This window comes from Labrus mixtus, unplaced genomic scaffold (assembly GCF_963584025.1).
Source record: "Labrus mixtus unplaced genomic scaffold, fLabMix1.1 SCAFFOLD_62, whole genome shotgun sequence".
NCBI lineage: Eukaryota > Metazoa > Chordata > Actinopteri > Labriformes > Labridae > Labrus > Labrus mixtus.
Window position 1 is genome coordinate 142,501 of NW_026870147.1, and position 16,742 is coordinate 159,242.

The 16,742-nt window shown below is 42.7% G+C and overlaps 23 non-coding genes and 10 pseudogenes across 23 annotated transcripts; all 33 read left to right on the plus strand.

The window, feature by feature from the left end:
• LOC132964055 (5S ribosomal RNA) overlaps positions 1-39 on the plus strand; it is a 109-nt pseudogene extending 70 nt beyond the window's left edge.
• A 121-nt stretch (positions 40-160) lies between these two features.
• LOC132963933 (5S ribosomal RNA) lies at positions 161-279 on the plus strand (annotated as a pseudogene).
• A 122-nt stretch (positions 280-401) lies between these two features.
• Positions 402-510, plus strand: LOC132964177 (5S ribosomal RNA; annotated as a pseudogene).
• A 122-nt stretch (positions 511-632) lies between these two features.
• Positions 633-752, plus strand: LOC132964556 (5S ribosomal RNA). The gene has a single exon (XR_009669528.1). It is a non-coding gene; the product is annotated as a 5S ribosomal RNA (ribosomal RNA).
• A 6,269-nt stretch (positions 753-7,021) lies between these two features.
• LOC132964488 (5S ribosomal RNA) lies at positions 7,022-7,140 on the plus strand. Its single transcript, XR_009669463.1, has one exon. It is a non-coding gene; the product is annotated as a 5S ribosomal RNA (ribosomal RNA).
• A 120-nt stretch (positions 7,141-7,260) lies between these two features.
• Positions 7,261-7,379, plus strand: LOC132964360 (5S ribosomal RNA). Its single transcript, XR_009669342.1, has one exon. It is a non-coding gene; the product is annotated as a 5S ribosomal RNA (ribosomal RNA).
• A 121-nt stretch (positions 7,380-7,500) lies between these two features.
• On the plus strand, positions 7,501-7,619 carry LOC132964361 (5S ribosomal RNA). The gene has a single exon (XR_009669343.1). It is a non-coding gene; the product is annotated as a 5S ribosomal RNA (ribosomal RNA).
• Positions 7,620-7,740: 121 nt separating this feature from the next.
• On the plus strand, positions 7,741-7,859 carry LOC132964385 (5S ribosomal RNA). Its single transcript, XR_009669366.1, has one exon. It is a non-coding gene; the product is annotated as a 5S ribosomal RNA (ribosomal RNA).
• A 122-nt stretch (positions 7,860-7,981) lies between these two features.
• LOC132964308 (5S ribosomal RNA) lies at positions 7,982-8,100 on the plus strand. Its single transcript, XR_009669292.1, has one exon. It is a non-coding gene; the product is annotated as a 5S ribosomal RNA (ribosomal RNA).
• A 123-nt stretch (positions 8,101-8,223) lies between these two features.
• LOC132964435 (5S ribosomal RNA) lies at positions 8,224-8,342 on the plus strand. Its single transcript, XR_009669413.1, has one exon. It is a non-coding gene; the product is annotated as a 5S ribosomal RNA (ribosomal RNA).
• A 121-nt stretch (positions 8,343-8,463) lies between these two features.
• LOC132963994 (5S ribosomal RNA) lies at positions 8,464-8,572 on the plus strand (annotated as a pseudogene).
• A 120-nt stretch (positions 8,573-8,692) lies between these two features.
• Positions 8,693-8,801, plus strand: LOC132964068 (5S ribosomal RNA; annotated as a pseudogene).
• A 121-nt stretch (positions 8,802-8,922) lies between these two features.
• Positions 8,923-9,041, plus strand: LOC132964560 (5S ribosomal RNA). Its single transcript, XR_009669532.1, has one exon. It is a non-coding gene; the product is annotated as a 5S ribosomal RNA (ribosomal RNA).
• Positions 9,042-9,164: 123 nt separating this feature from the next.
• LOC132964692 (5S ribosomal RNA) lies at positions 9,165-9,283 on the plus strand. The gene has a single exon (XR_009669652.1). It is a non-coding gene; the product is annotated as a 5S ribosomal RNA (ribosomal RNA).
• Positions 9,284-9,406: 123 nt separating this feature from the next.
• Positions 9,407-9,525, plus strand: LOC132964447 (5S ribosomal RNA). The gene has a single exon (XR_009669424.1). It is a non-coding gene; the product is annotated as a 5S ribosomal RNA (ribosomal RNA).
• A 121-nt stretch (positions 9,526-9,646) lies between these two features.
• LOC132964060 (5S ribosomal RNA) lies at positions 9,647-9,755 on the plus strand (annotated as a pseudogene).
• A 120-nt stretch (positions 9,756-9,875) lies between these two features.
• LOC132964069 (5S ribosomal RNA) lies at positions 9,876-9,984 on the plus strand (annotated as a pseudogene).
• A 121-nt stretch (positions 9,985-10,105) lies between these two features.
• Positions 10,106-10,224, plus strand: LOC132964424 (5S ribosomal RNA). The gene has a single exon (XR_009669403.1). It is a non-coding gene; the product is annotated as a 5S ribosomal RNA (ribosomal RNA).
• Positions 10,225-10,347: 123 nt separating this feature from the next.
• Positions 10,348-10,466, plus strand: LOC132964678 (5S ribosomal RNA). Its single transcript, XR_009669640.1, has one exon. It is a non-coding gene; the product is annotated as a 5S ribosomal RNA (ribosomal RNA).
• A 125-nt stretch (positions 10,467-10,591) lies between these two features.
• LOC132964483 (5S ribosomal RNA) lies at positions 10,592-10,710 on the plus strand. Its single transcript, XR_009669458.1, has one exon. It is a non-coding gene; the product is annotated as a 5S ribosomal RNA (ribosomal RNA).
• A 121-nt stretch (positions 10,711-10,831) lies between these two features.
• On the plus strand, positions 10,832-10,950 carry LOC132964472 (5S ribosomal RNA). The gene has a single exon (XR_009669448.1). It is a non-coding gene; the product is annotated as a 5S ribosomal RNA (ribosomal RNA).
• A 123-nt stretch (positions 10,951-11,073) lies between these two features.
• On the plus strand, positions 11,074-11,192 carry LOC132964598 (5S ribosomal RNA). Its single transcript, XR_009669568.1, has one exon. It is a non-coding gene; the product is annotated as a 5S ribosomal RNA (ribosomal RNA).
• Positions 11,193-11,313: 121 nt separating this feature from the next.
• Positions 11,314-11,432, plus strand: LOC132964205 (5S ribosomal RNA). The gene has a single exon (XR_009669196.1). It is a non-coding gene; the product is annotated as a 5S ribosomal RNA (ribosomal RNA).
• Positions 11,433-11,554: 122 nt separating this feature from the next.
• On the plus strand, positions 11,555-11,673 carry LOC132964419 (5S ribosomal RNA). The gene has a single exon (XR_009669398.1). It is a non-coding gene; the product is annotated as a 5S ribosomal RNA (ribosomal RNA).
• Positions 11,674-11,795: 122 nt separating this feature from the next.
• Positions 11,796-11,914, plus strand: LOC132964431 (5S ribosomal RNA). The gene has a single exon (XR_009669409.1). It is a non-coding gene; the product is annotated as a 5S ribosomal RNA (ribosomal RNA).
• A 121-nt stretch (positions 11,915-12,035) lies between these two features.
• On the plus strand, positions 12,036-12,154 carry LOC132964534 (5S ribosomal RNA). The gene has a single exon (XR_009669508.1). It is a non-coding gene; the product is annotated as a 5S ribosomal RNA (ribosomal RNA).
• Positions 12,155-12,276: 122 nt separating this feature from the next.
• On the plus strand, positions 12,277-12,395 carry LOC132964397 (5S ribosomal RNA). The gene has a single exon (XR_009669377.1). It is a non-coding gene; the product is annotated as a 5S ribosomal RNA (ribosomal RNA).
• Positions 12,396-12,516: 121 nt separating this feature from the next.
• LOC132964449 (5S ribosomal RNA) lies at positions 12,517-12,635 on the plus strand. Its single transcript, XR_009669426.1, has one exon. It is a non-coding gene; the product is annotated as a 5S ribosomal RNA (ribosomal RNA).
• Positions 12,636-12,757: 122 nt separating this feature from the next.
• On the plus strand, positions 12,758-12,866 carry LOC132964008 (5S ribosomal RNA; annotated as a pseudogene).
• A 121-nt stretch (positions 12,867-12,987) lies between these two features.
• LOC132963910 (5S ribosomal RNA) lies at positions 12,988-13,096 on the plus strand (annotated as a pseudogene).
• A 122-nt stretch (positions 13,097-13,218) lies between these two features.
• Positions 13,219-13,337, plus strand: LOC132964389 (5S ribosomal RNA). Its single transcript, XR_009669370.1, has one exon. It is a non-coding gene; the product is annotated as a 5S ribosomal RNA (ribosomal RNA).
• Positions 13,338-13,459: 122 nt separating this feature from the next.
• Positions 13,460-13,578, plus strand: LOC132964682 (5S ribosomal RNA). Its single transcript, XR_009669642.1, has one exon. It is a non-coding gene; the product is annotated as a 5S ribosomal RNA (ribosomal RNA).
• Positions 13,579-13,699: 121 nt separating this feature from the next.
• LOC132963952 (5S ribosomal RNA) lies at positions 13,700-13,808 on the plus strand (annotated as a pseudogene).
• Positions 13,809-16,742: the final 2,934 nt, after the last annotated feature.

Here is a 16,742-nt window from a genome sequence, read left to right on the forward strand (position 1 = left end):
GGATGGGAGACCGCCTGGGAATACCAGGTGCTGTAAGCTTTTTCATTTTTTTGATCATATGTTTTTTTTAATCATATAGAGACATATTAACATGTCCAAAAATTCAGCCAGAATCAAGGGCATGAAATCTTTAAAAGGCCCCTTTCTGCACACAATAATGGCTTACGGCCATACCACCCTGAACATGCCCGATCTCGTCCGATCTCGGAAGCTATGCATGGTCGGGCCTGGTTTGTACTTGGATGGGAGAGCGCCTGGGAACACCAGGTGCTGTAAGGTTTTTCATTTTTTTTGATCATATGTTTTTTTTTATCATATAGAGACATATTCACATATCCAAGAATTCAGCCAGAATCAAGGGCATGACATCTTTAAAAGGACCCTTTCTGCACACAATAATGGCTTATGGCCAAACCACCCCGATCTCGTCCGATCTCGTAAGCTATGCAGGGTCGGGCCTGGTTAGTACTTGGATGGGAGACCGCCTGGGAATACCAGGTGCTGTAAGCTTTTTCATTTTTTTGATCATATTTTTTTTTTTTATCATATAGAGACATATTCACATGTCCAAAAATTCAGCCAGAATCAAGGGCATGACATCTTCAAAAGGCCCCTGTCTGCACACAATAATGGCTTACGGCCATACCACCCTGAACACGCCCGATCTCGTCCGATCTCGGAAGCTAAGCAGGGTCGGGCCTGGTTAGTACTTGGATGGGAGACCGCCTGTGGAATACCAGATGCTGTAAGCCTTTTTCATTTTTTTGATCATATGTTTTTTTTTTATCATAGAGAGACATATTCACATGTCCAAAAATTCAGCCAGAATCAAGGGAATGACATCTTTAAAAGGCCCCTGTCTGCACACAATAATGGCTTACGGCCATACCACCCTGAACACGCCCCTTTTGCTGTCATTGTTTGTGTGGTGCTGAAGGAGAGCTGACGTGTCAGTACTGAGCAGGACAGCTGGACTAATTTGTTTGTTTTTTGGATGCGCTTTGGATTTATTTAAATACCTCAGATTGTGAGTGAATGTCCCCCAGCAGTCACTGACTGTTAGGGGGATCGTTTTTCTTTTCACCTTTTTTCCTGTTTTTTTTCCACAAGTTTGTGAAGAATTTTTGTTTTTTGTGAATGTTTGCTCGTATGTCGCGAGCAAACTCACACGGACGGATCACAAAGATGACAGGACCACGGACTGGAGAGATGGAAAAAGGAAAGGAGAACGGACAACAACGTGAACAAACAAACATGGCACTGAAACAAAGGAATGGATTAAACGACAACGAGAAGAACGACGGACAAAAAGGACGGATGAAAACGGCAAATGAAACAGGGAACGGAATGGATGACGGAGAGAGAGGAAGAGAGAGGAGCGGCGGGCTGATTGCTCCGCATGCAGAGAATGGGAGAGGTGGCGAGAGAGCAGAAAAAGAGGAAGCAAAAGTGTCTTTTGAGAGAAAACTAACACTAAACATTGAAATGGTGGGAGACAAAGTTCCTCTAAATCACGTCATGAGCAACATAAAAATGATCTGTGGGGGCCTGCTGGCGTGCAGAACCCTGGGACCTGAAAAACTGGAGGTGACGGTGAGCAACATTAAAGGAAAGGAAAGGCTGCTGGATGGATTTAAGATCGGAGAGACCAGAGTCGTGGCGAGAAAACTAAATAATGATGAGCTGGTGGTGTCTTTTTTAAACCTGCCAGCGTATATCACAGATGAAGAAATAGTTTGGAAGCTGACGGGATGGGGAGTGAAACCGACATCACCAATAAAACGCAGAATGTGGCCTGGAACAATGATAGCTGACGGAACAAGGTTTGTCCGGGTCAGATTTAATGACCAGGTACAGTCACTCCCTTACTCCACAAAGTTTAACACTGTGATGGGGAACGAATACTTTAGAGTAATACATGATAGACAACAAAAAGTGTGCAGGATGTGCATCCAGCCGGGACACATCCTGAGAGAGTGTCCAGAATTTATGTGCCACAACTGTGGGGTGCAGGGACACTTTGCGCGTGAGTGCAGCGCGAACAGCACAAAATGCACAAACTGTAAAAAAAGAGAAAATGAATGTGAGTGTGAGAACGGAGAGGAAAGCAAGAACGAGGTGGAGGAGGTGTACGAGGATGAAGACGAGGCGGAGGAGGTGTACGAGGAGGAGGCGGAGGAGAAGGAGGTGATCGGAGCAAGCAGGAAGGAGATCAGAGAAGACGAGAACAGTGACGGAGAAATGGAGCAGAGCGGAGAGAGCGGAGGAGAACGGGCGTCAGAGTGCGAGCTGGAGACGCCGGAGCTGGCTGGAGAGGGAGGACAGCAGAAGCAGCGAAAAACGAGCGAGAGAGGGAAAAAAGGAGACGGAAGGGACGTGGCAGAAGACCCGGGGGTAAGCATGAGCACAGAGGGGAGGGAGATGCCTGAGAGTGGTGTTGGACAGGCGGGAGGGAGAAAAATCACGCTAAATAATACGGGTAAAAGCACCAGTCCCAATGAAACGGACAGCGAAATGGATGTGGGTGAACTGGCGAGTGCGCAAAAAAGACTAAGTCTTGGACAACGAAAAAAGTTGGTGAAAAAATTGAAATGTAAGGACAAATAATGACTGACAATAACCCCTGTAAATCCTTTTTTTTTGTTTTTATTTTTATGATAATGGCCTTTAATTTATTTTCGATTAACGTGAATGGACTAAGGAACAAAGAAAAAAGACATTCGATTCTTTCCTTGCAGAATGACGTTTTGTGCCTGCAGGAGACCAGGTGGGATGATTCCCTGGTGGAAGACACAAAAAAAGACTTTGTGGGCCATATTTTCTGCTCCAATGGCACGTCGAGGGCGAGAGGAGTGGCGGTTTTAGTCAAAACGGGTCGGGTAACAGGGGTAAATTTGGTTTATGGAGACAAAGAAGGAAGAATAATAGTAATAGACTGTGTGTATGAAACGAAAAATATAAGAATCATAAATATATATGCACCGAATGGAGAAAAAGAAAGGAAAACGTTCTTTATTGCAATAAGCAAATGGTGGGAAAGGAATTGTATAATAATCGGTGACTTTAATGTGGCGATGACACCCACCGATGTGTCAAAAAATAATGTGTTTAAGGGGGATGTGAGCAGGGGGACACTTAAAGATATAATGATAACGAAACAATGCATTGATATTTGGAGATTGCTACATCCATGGGAGAGGGTGTTCTCCAGGAGACAAATTGTACTTAATAGATTAAAACAATCTAGAATAGATTATGCTTTGGTGACATGCGAGGTAGTGAGGTGGATTAAAGAAGTTGAATATAAAACTAATATGTGGAGCGATCACGCTGGAATAGAAATCACGTTTAGAAAAGAAACGAATGTACGTAAAGGAGGGATATGGTGCTTTAATGCAAGCTTGCTGGATGATGGAATGTTTGTGAAAAGTATGGAAAGATTGTTGAATGATGTGGGATATGAGTGGAATGAGAGTGAAGATATGAATGTGTGGTGGGATAGTGTAAAAGTCAGAATTAAAAAAAAGTGTATCAATTATAGTAAAGAGAAAAAGTGGAGAGAAAATAGAAAGGAAGAGAATTTGAGAAAACAACTAAGTGAGGAAATAGCATCGCTTGACAGTGTAGATAATGTAGATGTCGAAAAATACATACATTTAAAAGAACAGTTGGGAGTGATTGAACTTAAAAAGAGTAGGGGTGTAGCCATTAGGAGTAAAATACAATATATGTATGAGGGGGAGAGGAGTACAGCCTTTTTTTTAGGTCTGGAAAAACAAAAAACATAAAAGAACAGAAATAAACGAATTATTAAATGAAGCAGGTAAAAGTGTGACAGATAAAAAGGGAATTTTAGAAATAGTAAAGGGCTATTATGAAAGCCTGTTTTCGAGACAGGAGTGTGATAGCGTGAGTGTGAGCAGAGCTTTGGGTGCCTTAAAGAAAAAACTAAGCGAGGACGATAAAATGTGGTGTGATTGTGAGTTTACAGAGGGAGAAATCAGAAGTGCTTTAGAGGGGTTAAACAAAAACAAAAGTCCTGGGAGCGATGGCCTAACTGCGGAATTCTACCAAGCTTTCAAAGAGCAGCTGGTGCCCTTGGTGAACAAATTGAGTAAATATATGGAAAAAGTGAAACATATACCAAAAAGTTTAGGGGAAGGGGTGGTTACTATTTTTTACAAAAACAAGGGGGACAATAAAAATCTGGACAACTACAGACCAATCAGCCTACTCAACACAGACTACAAAATCATAGCGAAAACAATAGCCAATAGAATCAGGGAGGTAATAGGAACAATCATAGAACAAACACAATCATACAGTATACCAAACAGAGACATAGCAGACTCAATCATTTCAATAAAACAGACGGTCAGGGATATGGAAGGGGAGGGGGGAATATGGCTAGGGATTGATTTAAATAAAGCTTTTGACAGAGTAGATCACGGGTTCATGGGGAAGGTGTTAGAGAAGTTTGGATTCGGGGAGAGAATGAGAGAATGGATAAATATGTTGTATACAGGAGCGGAAAGCAAGATAAAATGTAACGGGGAACTAACTGATTCTTTTAAAATATCAAGGTCAGTGAGACAAGGATGTCCGATGTCAGCGCTGTTGTACAGCTTGGTAGCAGAGCCGCTGGCAGCACTGATATCGGAAGACGTAAACATAAAAGGTATAGGTAAGGAAAACGTAAAAATAATACAGTATGCAGATGACGTGAATATAATGGTAAAAGGAGAGGAGGATATAGAATTGATATTAAAACATGTACAAACTTATGAAAGAGCATCTGGGGCAAAAGTAAATGAAAATAAGTCAGAAATTATGTTACTAGGTAAGGAATCCAATCTAGTTAATAAGTGGGGATTTAAAACGGTGTGTGAGAGAAGAAAAGTGTTGGGAGTGAATATGGGGAAAAATGAGAATGAATGTGATGATGTAACATGGAAAGAGGTGGTGGGTAAAATTAAAAAAACATTGAATTTGTGGAAAGCGAGGGGTCTATTGTTGAGAGGAAGGGTAGCCGTAACAAATGCTCTCGTGTTGTCCAAAGTGAATCATGCGCTGAGTACTTGTACGCTTCCGGACTGGGCCTTTAAGGAGATTTCAAAGACCATTAGGGACTTTATTTGGAAAAACAAAGCAGCGAGTATAGCTCACAAAACAATAATAGGGGCTAAAGATCAGGGGGGGCTAGCTTTGATTGATTTACTTACAAAAAAAGTAGCACTAAGAGTCAAATTGATAGGCAAATTTATGGACCAGAACCGGAACGTAGTTTGGAAAAACCACTTCAAACAATATCTGTGCAGTTTTGGACTCTACAACGAGGACAACCTGTACCAGATCAATAACCCGGATTCATTTAAACACTTGCCACGGTTTTTCCAGGAAGTACTCAGTGCGTGGTATCAGGTTTCATCCTGGACTGTACCAGAGTGCGGAACGAGAGGGTCAGTGCTACGACTGCCCTTCCTCTCGAGCCCGTATTTTAAAAATGGGGAGAGGGTAATTAAGTGTGAAGCTATGTCGAAAGCGGGATATATTAGAATAAGGGATTTACTGAACTGTGGGGGGGATTTTGATTTACAAATGGTGGTGAGGGGTTTAAAAAATAAAGGGTGTGTGTGCAGAAAGGATGTGATTGAGAGAGTGTTTGCAAATGTAAAATTGTCTTTGTCGAGCGAATGGGAAAAATTAATCAAAGAGAAGGAGGGAGTGATGCAGGACGATGTGGGGGGGGATCTCCCTGTGCCTAGGGGAGAAGAAACACAACATTACAGATGTCACTACAAAAATTTGGTATAGGTGCGCAATCACACATAGAATACAGAAACCCACATCCGAAGTAAAATGGACAGACACATACCCGGACATAACAAGCAACATGATATGGAAGAACATTAACATTCCGCATACACCACATGCAATATTTGACCTAGATTTCAAACTGAGGCACAGGAGGATCTTCACCTGCATCGTCCTGCATCAGATCCATAAGGAGAGGTATGAAAGAAAGTGTTGTGTATGTGAAAGTACGGATGAGGATTTAATACATTTGTTTGTTACGTGTGGGGAATTGGTTTATTTTTGGGGAAAAATGAGAGAAATGTTGGGGAAATGCAGTAAGAATGAGTGTTGGAATGAAAGGGGGTGGGAATTGTCGGTGTTGTTGGGGGTGGGAACAAAACAAAAAAATCACAATGTAATGAATATAATTTTGGCTTTTGCAAGAAAAGCGGTTTTTAACAGAAGGAATTATGCACTGTATGAAAGTAAGAAAATGAATGTGTGGAGAATGTTTGTGAATGAATGGAAAGCACATCTTAAATTGTTGTACATAGCGAATGAGAGTGAGTTTGTGAGAATGTTTGTGGAAGGTGCGAATGTGTGTAGAGTAAATGAGGAGGGAATTATGTGGGATGTCTAAATTATTTTGTTTTTGTTTTTTTGGTACGAGGGCTTCTTTTTTGGTCATGGGGAAAATGGGTGATTTGATTTTCTCAGTGGTTTTTTGAGAATACTGTGGGGTTTTTGTATGTTTATGTGGTTTGTTTTCAGAGGGGTGTTTGCTTTGGGGGAGGGACTCAGAAGAGTTGTCATGAGTTGGGGGTATCAGGGGTGGTTTGATTTTTTTTTTTCTGATGCTATGTTTTTAATGTTTTTAGGGTGCCGTTTGCGTCAGAGGGGAGGTTTAATTTAGAGGGTGTATGTATTTTAATAGCATTTGTTGTAAATGATGTGAAAGAATTATAAATGTTTTTGTAATTTTGATAATAAAAGATAAAAAAAAAAAAACACGCCCGATCTTGTCCGATCTCGGAAGCTAAGCAGGGTCGGGCCTGGTTAGTACTTGGATGGGAGACCACCTGGGAATACCAGGTGCTGTAAGCTTTTTCATTTTTTTTGATCATGTGTTTTTTTTATCATATAGAGACATATTCACATGTCCAAAGATTCAGCCAGAATCAAGGGCATGACATCTTTAAAAGGCCCCTTTCTGCACACAGTAATGGCTTACGGCCATACCACCCTTAACACGCCCGATCTCGTCCGATCTCGGAAGCTAAGCAGGGTCGGGCCTGGTTAGTACTTGAATGGGAGACCGCCTGGGAATACCAGATGCTGTAAGCTTTTTTATTTTTTTGATCATATGTTTTTTTTATCATAGAGAGACATATTCACATGTCCACAAATTCAGCCAGAATCAAGGGCATGACATCTTTAAAAGGCCCCTGTCTGCACACAATAATGGCTTACGACCATACCACCCTGAACACGCCCGATCTCGTCCGATCTCGGAAGCTAAGCAGGGTCGGGCCTGGATAGTACTTTGATGGGAGACCACCTGGGAATACCAGGTGCTGTAAGCGTTTTCATTTTTTTGATCATATGTTTTTTTTTATCATATAGAGACATATTCACATGTCCAAAAATTCAGCCAGAATCAAGGGCATGACATCTTTAAAAGGCCCCTGTCTGCACACAATAATGGCTTACGACCATACCACCCTGAACACGCCCGATCTCGTCCGATCTCGGAAGCTAAGCAGGGTCGGGCCTGGATAGTACTTTGATGGGAGACCACCTGGGAATACCAGGTGCTGTAAGCGTTTTCATTTTTTTGATCATATGTTTTTTTTTATCATATAGAGACATATTCACATGTCCAAAAATTCAGCCAGAATCAAGGGCATGACATCTTTAAAAGGCCCCTGTCTGCACACAATAATGGCTTATGGCCATACCACCCTGAACACGCCTGATCTCGTCCGATCTCGGAAGCTAAGCAGGGTAGGGCCTGGTTAGTATTTGGATGGGAGACCGCCTGGGAATACCAGGTGCTGTAAGCTTTTTCATTTTTTTGATCATATGTTTTTTTTTTATCATATAGAGACATATTCACATGTCCAAAAATTCAGCCAGAATCAAGGGCATGACATCTTTAAAAGGCCCCTTTCTGCACACAATAATGGCTTACGGCCATACCACCCTGAACACGCCCGATCTCGTCCGATCTCGGAAGCTAAGCAGGGTCGGGCCTGGTTGGTACTTGGATGGGAGACCGCCTGGGAATACCAGGTGCTGTAAGTTTTTTCATTTTTTTGATCATATGTTTTTTTTTTTATCATATAGAGACATATTCACATGTCCAAAAATTCAGCCAGAATCAAGGGCATGACATCTTTAAAAGGCCCCTTTCTGCATACAATAATGGCTTACGGCCATACCACCCTGAACACGCCCGATCTCGTCTGATCTCGGAAGCTAAGCAGGGTCGGGCCTGGTTAGTACTTGGATGGGAGACCGCCTGGGAATACCAGGTGCTGTAAGCTTTTTAATTTTTTTTGATCATATGTTTTTTTTATCATATAGAGACATATTCAAATGTCCAAAAATTCTGCCAGAATCAAGGGCATGACATCTTTAAAAGGCCCCTGTCTGCACACAATAATGGCTTACGGCCATACCACCCTGAACACGCCCGATCTCGGAAGCTAAGCAAGGTCAGGCCTGGTTAGTACTTGGATGGGAGACCGCCTAGGAATACCAGGTGCTGTAAGCTTTTTCATTTTTTTGATCATGTGTTTTTTTTTTATCATAGAGAGACATATTCACATGTCCAACAATTCAGCCAGAATCAAGGGAATGACATCTTTAAGGCCCATTTCTGCACACAATAATGGCTTACGGACATACCACCCTGAACTCGTCAGATCTCGGAAGCTAAGCAGGGTCGGGCCTGGTTAGTACTTAGATGGGAGACCACCTGGGAATACCAGGTGCTGTAAGCTTTTTCATTTTTTTGATCATATGTTTTTTTTTATCATATAGAGACATATTCACATGTCCAAAAATTCAGCCAGAATCAAGGGCATGACATCTTTAAAAGGCCCCTTTCTGCACACAATAATGGCTTACGGCCATACCACCCTGAACACGCCTGATCTCGTCTGATCTCGGAAACTAAGCAGGGTCGGGCCTGGTTAATACTTGGATGGGAGACCGCCTGGGAATACCAGGTGCTGTAAGCTTTTTAATTTTTTTTGATCATATGATTTTTTTTTATCATAGAGAGACATATTCACATGTCCAAAAATTCAGCCAGAATCAAGGGCATGACATCTTTAAAAGGCCCCTTTCTGCACACAATAACAGCTTACGGCCATACCACCCTTAACACGCCCGATCTCGTCCGATCTCGGAAACTAAGTAGGGTCGTGCCTGGTTAGTACTTGGATGGGAGACCGCTTGGGAATACCAGATGCTGTAAGCTTTTTCATTTTTTTGATCATATGTTTTTTTTTTTATCATATAGAGACATATTCACATGTCCAAAAATTCAGCCAGAATCAAGGGCATGACATCTTTAAAAGGCCCCTTTCTGCATACAATAATGGCTTACGGCCATACCACCCTGAACACGCCCGATCTCGTCTGATCTCGGAAGCTAAGCAGGGTCGGGCCTGGTTAGTACTTGGATGGGAGACCGCCTGGGAATACCAGGTGCTGTAAGCTTTTTAATTTTTTTTGATCATATGTTTTTTTTATCATATAGAGACATATTCAAATGTCCAAAAATTCTGCCAGAATCAAGGGCATGACATCTTTAAAAGGCCCCTGTCTGCACACAATAATGGCTTACGGCCATACCACCCTGAACACGCCCGATCTCGGAAGCTAAGCAAGGTCAGTCCTGGTTAGTACTTGGATGGGAGACCGCCTAGGAATACCAGGTGCTGTAAGCTTTTTCATTTTTTTGATCATGTGTTTTTTTTTTATCATAGAGAGACATATTCACATGTCCAACAATTCAGCCAGAATCAAGGGAATGACATCTTTAAGGCCCATTTCTGCACACAATAATGGCTTACGGACATACCACCCTGAACTCGTCAGATCTCGGAAGCTAAGCAGGGTCGGGCCTGGTTAGTACTTAGATGGGAGACCACCTGGGAATACCAGGTGCTGTAAGCTTTTTCATTTTTTTGATCATATGTTTTTTTTTATCATATAGAGACATATTCACATGTCCAAAAATTCAGCCAGAATCAAGGGCATGACATCTTTAAAAGGCCCCTTTCTGCACACAATAATGGCTTACGGCCATACCACCCTGAACACGCCTGATCTCGTCTGATCTCGGAAGCTAAGCAGGGTCGGGCCTGGTTAATACTTGGATGGGAGACCGCCTGGGAATACCAGGTGCTGTAAGCTTTTTAATTTTTTTTGATCATATGATTTTTTTTTATCATAGAGAGACATATTCACATGTCCAAAAATTCAGCCAGAATCAAGGGCATGACATCTTTAAAAGGCCCCTTTCTGCACACAATAACAGCTTACGGCCATACCACCCTTAACACGCCCGATCTCGTCCGATCTCGGAAACTAAGTAGGGTCGTGCCTGGTTAGTACTTGGATGGGAGACCGCCTGGGAATACCAGATGCTGTAAGCTTTTTCATTTTTTTGATCATATGTTTTTTTGGTTTTATCATATAGAGACATATTCACATGTCCAAAAATTTAGCCAGAATCAAGGGCATGACATCTTTAAAAGGCCCCTTTCTGCACACAATAATGGCTTACGGCCATACCACCCTGAACACGCCCGATCTCGTCCGATCTCGGAAGCTATGCAGGATCGGGCCTGGTTAGTACTTGGATGGGAGACCACCTGGGAATACCAGGTGCTGTAAGCTTTTTCATTTTTTTGATCATATGTTTTTTTCTATCATATAGAGACATATTCACATGTCCAAAAATTCAGCCAGAATCAAGGGCATGACATCTTTAAAAGGCCCCTTTCTGCACACAATAATGGCTTACGGCCATACCACCCTGAACACGCCCGATCTCGTCCGATCTTAGAAGCTAAGCAGGGTGGGGCCTGGTTAGTACTTGGATGGGAGACCGCCTGGGAATACCAGGTGCTGTAAGCTTTTTCATTTTGTTTGATCATATGTTTTTTTTTTATCATATAGAGACATATTCACATGTCCAAAAATTCAGCCAGAATCAAGGGCATGACATCTTTAAAAGGCCCCTTTCTGCACACAATAATGGCTTACGGCCATACCACCCTGAACACGCCCGATCACGTCCGATCTCGGAAGCTAAGCAGGGTCGGGCCTGGTTAGTACTTGGATGGGAGACCGCCTGGGAATACCAGGTGCTGTAAGCTTTTTCATTTTTTTTGATCATGTGTTTTTTTTATCATACAGAGACATATTCACATGTCCAAAAATTCAGCCAGAATCAAGGGCATGACATCTTTAAAAGGCCCCTCTCTGCACACAATAATGGCTTACGGCCATACCACCCTGAACACGCCTGATCTCATCCGATCTCGGAAGCTAAGCAGGGTAGGGCCTGGTTAGTACTTGGATGGGAGACCGCCTGGGAATACCAGGTGCTGTAAGTTTTTTCATTTTTTTGATCATATGTTTTTTTTTTATCATATAGAGACATATTCACATGTCCAAAAATTCAGCCAGAATCAAGGGCATAACATCTTTAAAAGGCCCCTGTCTGCACACAATAATGGCTTACGGCCATACCACCCTGAACACGCCCGATCTCGTCCGATCTCGGAAGCTAAGCAGGGTCGGGCCTGGTTAGTACTTGGATGGGAGACCGCCTGGGAATACCAGACGCTGTAAGCTTTTTCATTTTTTTGATCATATGTTTTTTTTTTATCATTTAGAGACATATTCACATGTCCAAAAATTTAGCCAGAATCAAGGGCATGACATCTTTAAAAGGCCCCTTTCTGCACACAATAATGGCTTACGGCCATACCACCCTGAACACGCCCGATCTCGTCCGATCTCGGAAGCTATGCAGGGTCGGGCCTGGTTAGTACTTGGATGGGAGACCGCCTAGGAATACCAGGTGCTGTAAGCTTTTTCATTTTTTTGATCATATATTTTTTTTTATCATATAGAGACATATTCACATGTCCAAAAATTCAGCCAGAATCAAGGGCATGACATCTTTAAAAGGCCCCTTTCTGCACACAATAATGGCTTACGGCCATACCACCCTGAACATGCCCGATCTCGTCTGATCTCAGAAGCTAAGCAGGGTCGGGTCTGGTTAGTACTTGGATGGGAGACCGCCTGGGAATACCAGGTGCTGTAAGCTTTTTCATTTTGTTTGATCATATGTTTTTTTTTATCATATAGAGACATATTCACATGTCCAAAAATTCAGCCAGAATCAAGGGCATGACATCTTTAAAAGGCCCCTTTCTGCACACAATAATGGCTTACGGCCATACCACCCTGAACACGCCCGATCTCGTCTGATCTCGGAAGCTAAGCAGGGTCGGGCCTGGTTAGTACTTGGATGGGAGACATCCTGGGAATACCAGGTGCTGTAAGCTTTTTCATTTTTTTTGATCATATGTTTTTTTTATCATATAGAGACATATTCACATGTCCAAAAATTCAGCCAGAATCAAGGGCAAGACATCTTTAAAAGGCCCCTCTCTGCACACAATAATGGCTTACAGCCATACCACCCTGAACACGCCTGATCTCGTCCGATCTCGGAAGCTAAGCCGGGTAGGGCCTGGTTAGTACTTGGATGGGAGACCGCCTGGGAATACCAGGTGCTGTAAGTTTTTTCATTTTTTTGATCATATGTTTTTTTTTTATCATATAGAGACATATTCACATGTCCAAAAATTCAGCCAGAATCAAGGGCATGACATCTTTAAAAGGCGCCTTTCTGCATACAATAATGGCTTACGGCCAAACCACCCTGAACACGCCCGATCTCAGAAGCTAAGCAGGGTCGGGCCTGGTTAGTACTTGGATGGGAGACCGCCTGGGAATACCAGGTGCTATAAGCTTTTTCATTTTTTTTGATCATATGTTTTTTTTATCATATAGAGACATATTCACATGTCCAAAAATTCAGCCAGAATCAAGGGCATGACATCTTTAAAAGGCCCCTGTCTGCACACAATAATGGCTTACGGCCATACTACCCTGAACACGCCCGATCTCGGAAGCTAAGCAAGGTCAGGCCTGGTTAGTACTTGGATGGGAGACCGCCTGGGAATACCAGGTGCTGTAAGCTTTTTCATTTTTTTGATCATATGTTTTTTTTTTTTCATATAGAGACATATTCACATGTCCAAAAATTCAGCCAGAATCAAGGGCATGACATCTTTAAAAGGCCCCTTTCTTCACACAATAATGACTTATGGCCATACCACCCTGAACATGCCCGATCTCGTCCGATCTCGGAAGCTAAGCAGGGTCGGGCCTGGTTAGTACTTGGATGGGAGACCGCCTGGGAATACCAGGTGCTATAAGCTTTTTCATTTTTTTGATCATATGTTTTTTTTTTTTCATATAGAGACATATTCACATGTCCAAAAATTCAGCCAGAATCAAGGGCATGACATCTTTAAAAGGCCCCTTTCTGCACACAATAATGGCTTATGGCCATACCACCCTGAACACGCCCGATCTCGTCCGATCTCGGAAGCTAAGCAGGGTCGGGCCTGGTTAGTACTTGGATGGGAGACCGCCTGGGAATACCAGGTGCTGTAAGCTTTTTCATTTTTTTGATGATATGTTTTTTTTTATCATATAGAGACATATTCACATGTCCAAAAATTCAGCCAGAATCAAGGGCATGACATCTTTAAAAGGCCCCTGTCTGCACACAATAATGGCTTACGGCCATACCACCCTGAACACGCCCGATCTCGGAAGCTAAGCAAGGTCAGGCCTGGTTAGTACTTGGATGGGAGACCGCCTGGGAATACCAGGTGCTGTAAGCTTTTTCATTTTTTTGATCATATGTTTTTTTTTTATCATATAGAGACATATTCACATGTCCAAAAATTCAGCCAGAATCAAGGGCATGACATCTTTAAAAGGCCCCTTTCTGCACACAATAACAGCTTACGGCCATACCACCCTGAACACGCCCCTTTTGCTGTCAGAGTTTGTGTGGTGCTGAAGGAGAGCTGACGTGTCAGTACTGAGCAGGACAGCTGGACTAATTTGTTTCTTTTTTGGATGCGTTTTGGATTCATTTAAATACCTCAGATTGTGAGTGAATGTCCCCCAGCAGTCACTGACTGTTAGGGGGATCGTTTTTCTTTTCACCTTTTTTTCCTGTTTTTTTTCCACAATTTTGTGAAGAATTTTTGTTTTTTTTTGAATGTTTGCTCGTATGTCGCGAGCAAACTCACACGGACGGATCACAAAGATGACAGGACCACGGACTGGAGAGATGGAAAAAGGAAAAGAGAACGGACAACAACGTGAACAAACAAACATGGCACTGAAACAAAGGAATGGATTAAACGACAACGAGAAGAACGACGGACAAAAAGGACGGATGAAAACGGCAAATGAAACAGGGAACGGAATGGATGACGGAGAGAGAGGAAGAGAGAGGAGCGGCGGGCTGATTGCTCCGCATGCAGAGAATGGGAGAGGTGGCGAGAGAGCAGAAAAAGAGGAAGCAAAAGTGTCTTTTGAGAGAAAACTAACACTAAACATTGAAATGGTGGGAGACAAAGTTCCTCTAAATCACGTCATGAGCAACATAAAAATGATCTGTGGGGGCCTGCTGGCGTGCAGAACCCTGGGACCTGAAAAACTGGAGGTGACGGTGAGCAACATTAAAGGAAAGGAAAGGCTGCTGGATGGATTTAAAATCGGAGAGACCAGAGTCGTGGCGAGAGAACTAAATAATGATGAGCTGGTGGTGTCTTTTTTAAACCTGCCAGCGTATATCACAGATGAAGAAATAGTTTGGAAGCTGACGGGATGGGGAGTGAAACCGACATCACCAATAAAACGCAGAATGTGGCCTGGAACAATGATAGCTGACGGAACGAGGTTTGTCCGGGTCAGATTTAATGACCAGGTACAGTCACTCCCTTACTCCACAAAGTTTAACACTGTGATGGGGAACGAATACTTTAGAGTAATACATGATAGACAACAAAAAGTGTGCAGGATGTGCATCCAGCCGGGACACATCCTGAGAGAGTGTCCAGAATTTATGTGCCACAACTGTGGGGTGCAGGGACACTTTGCGCGAGAGTGCAGCGCGAACAGCACAAAATGCACAAACTGTAAAAAAAGAGAAAATGAATGTGAGTGTGTGAACGGAGAGGAAAGCAAGAACGAGGTGGAGGATGTGTACGAGGATGAAGACGAGGCGGAGGAGGTGTACGAGGAGGAGGCGGAGGAGAAGGAGGTGATCGGAGCAAGCAGGAAGGAGATCAGAGAAGACGAGAACAGTGACGGAGAAATGGAGCAGAGCGGAGAGAGCGGAGGAGAACGGGCGTCAGAGTGCGAGCTGGAGACGCCGGAGCTGGCTGGAGAGGGAGGACAGCAGAAGCAGCGAAAAACGAGCGAGAGAGGGAAAAAAGGAGACGGAAGGGACGTGGCAGAAGACCCGGGGGTAAGCATGAGCACTGAGGGGAGGGAGATGCCTGAGAGTGGTGTTGGACAGGCGGGAGGGAGAAAAATCACGCTAAATAATACGGGTAAAAGCACCAGTCCCAATGAAACGGACAGCGAAATGGATGTGAGTGAACTGGCGAGTGCGCAAAAAAGACTAAGTCTTGGACAACGAAAAAAGTTGGTGAAAAAATTGAAATGTAAGGACAAATAATGACTGACAATAACCCCTGTAAATCCGTTTTTTTTGTTTTTATTTTTATGATAATGGCCTTTAATTTATTTTCGATAAACGTGAATGGACTAAGGAACAAAGAAAAAAGACATGCGATTCTTTCCTTGCAGAATGACGTTTTGTGCCTGCAGGAGACCAGGTGGGATGATTCCCTGGTGGAAGACATAAAAAAAGACTTTGTGGGCCATATTTTCTGCTCCAATGGCACGTCGAGGGCGAGAGGAGTGGCGGTTTTAGTCAAAACGGGTCGGGTAACAGGGGTAAATTTGGTTTATGGAGACAAAGAAGGAAGAATAATAGTAATAGACTGTGTGTATGAAACGAAAAATATAAGAATCATAAATATATATGCACCGAATGGAGAAAAAGAAAGGAAAACATTCTTCATTGCAATAAGCAAATGGTGGGAAAGGAATTGTATAATAATCGGTGACTTTAATGTGGCGATGACACCCACCGATGTGTCAAAAAATAATGTGTTTAAGGGGGATGTGAGCAGGGGGACACTTAAAGATATAATGATAACGAAACAATGCATTGATATTTGGAGATTGCTACATCCATGGGAGAGGGTGTTCTCCAGGAGACAAATTGTACTGAATAGATTAAAACAATCTAGAATAGATTATGCTTTGGTGACATGCGAGGTAGTGAGGTGGATTAAAGAAGTTGAATATAAAACTAATATGTGGAGCGATCACGCTGGAATAGAAATCACGTTTAGAAAAGAAACGAATGTACGTAAAGGAGGGATATGGTGCTTTAATGCAAGCTTGCTGGATGATGGAATGTTTGTGAAAAGTATGGAAAGATTGTTGAATGATGTGGGATATGAGTGGAATGAGAGTGAAGATATGAATGTGTGGTGGGATAGCGTAAAAGTCAGAATTAAAAAAAAGTGTATCAATTATAGTAAAGAGAAAAAGTGGAGAGAAAATAGAAAGGAAGAGAATTTGAGAAAACAACTAAGTGAGGAAATAGCATCGCTTGACAGTGTAGATAATGTAGATGTCGAAAAATACATACATTTAAAAGAACAGTTGGGAGTGATTGAACT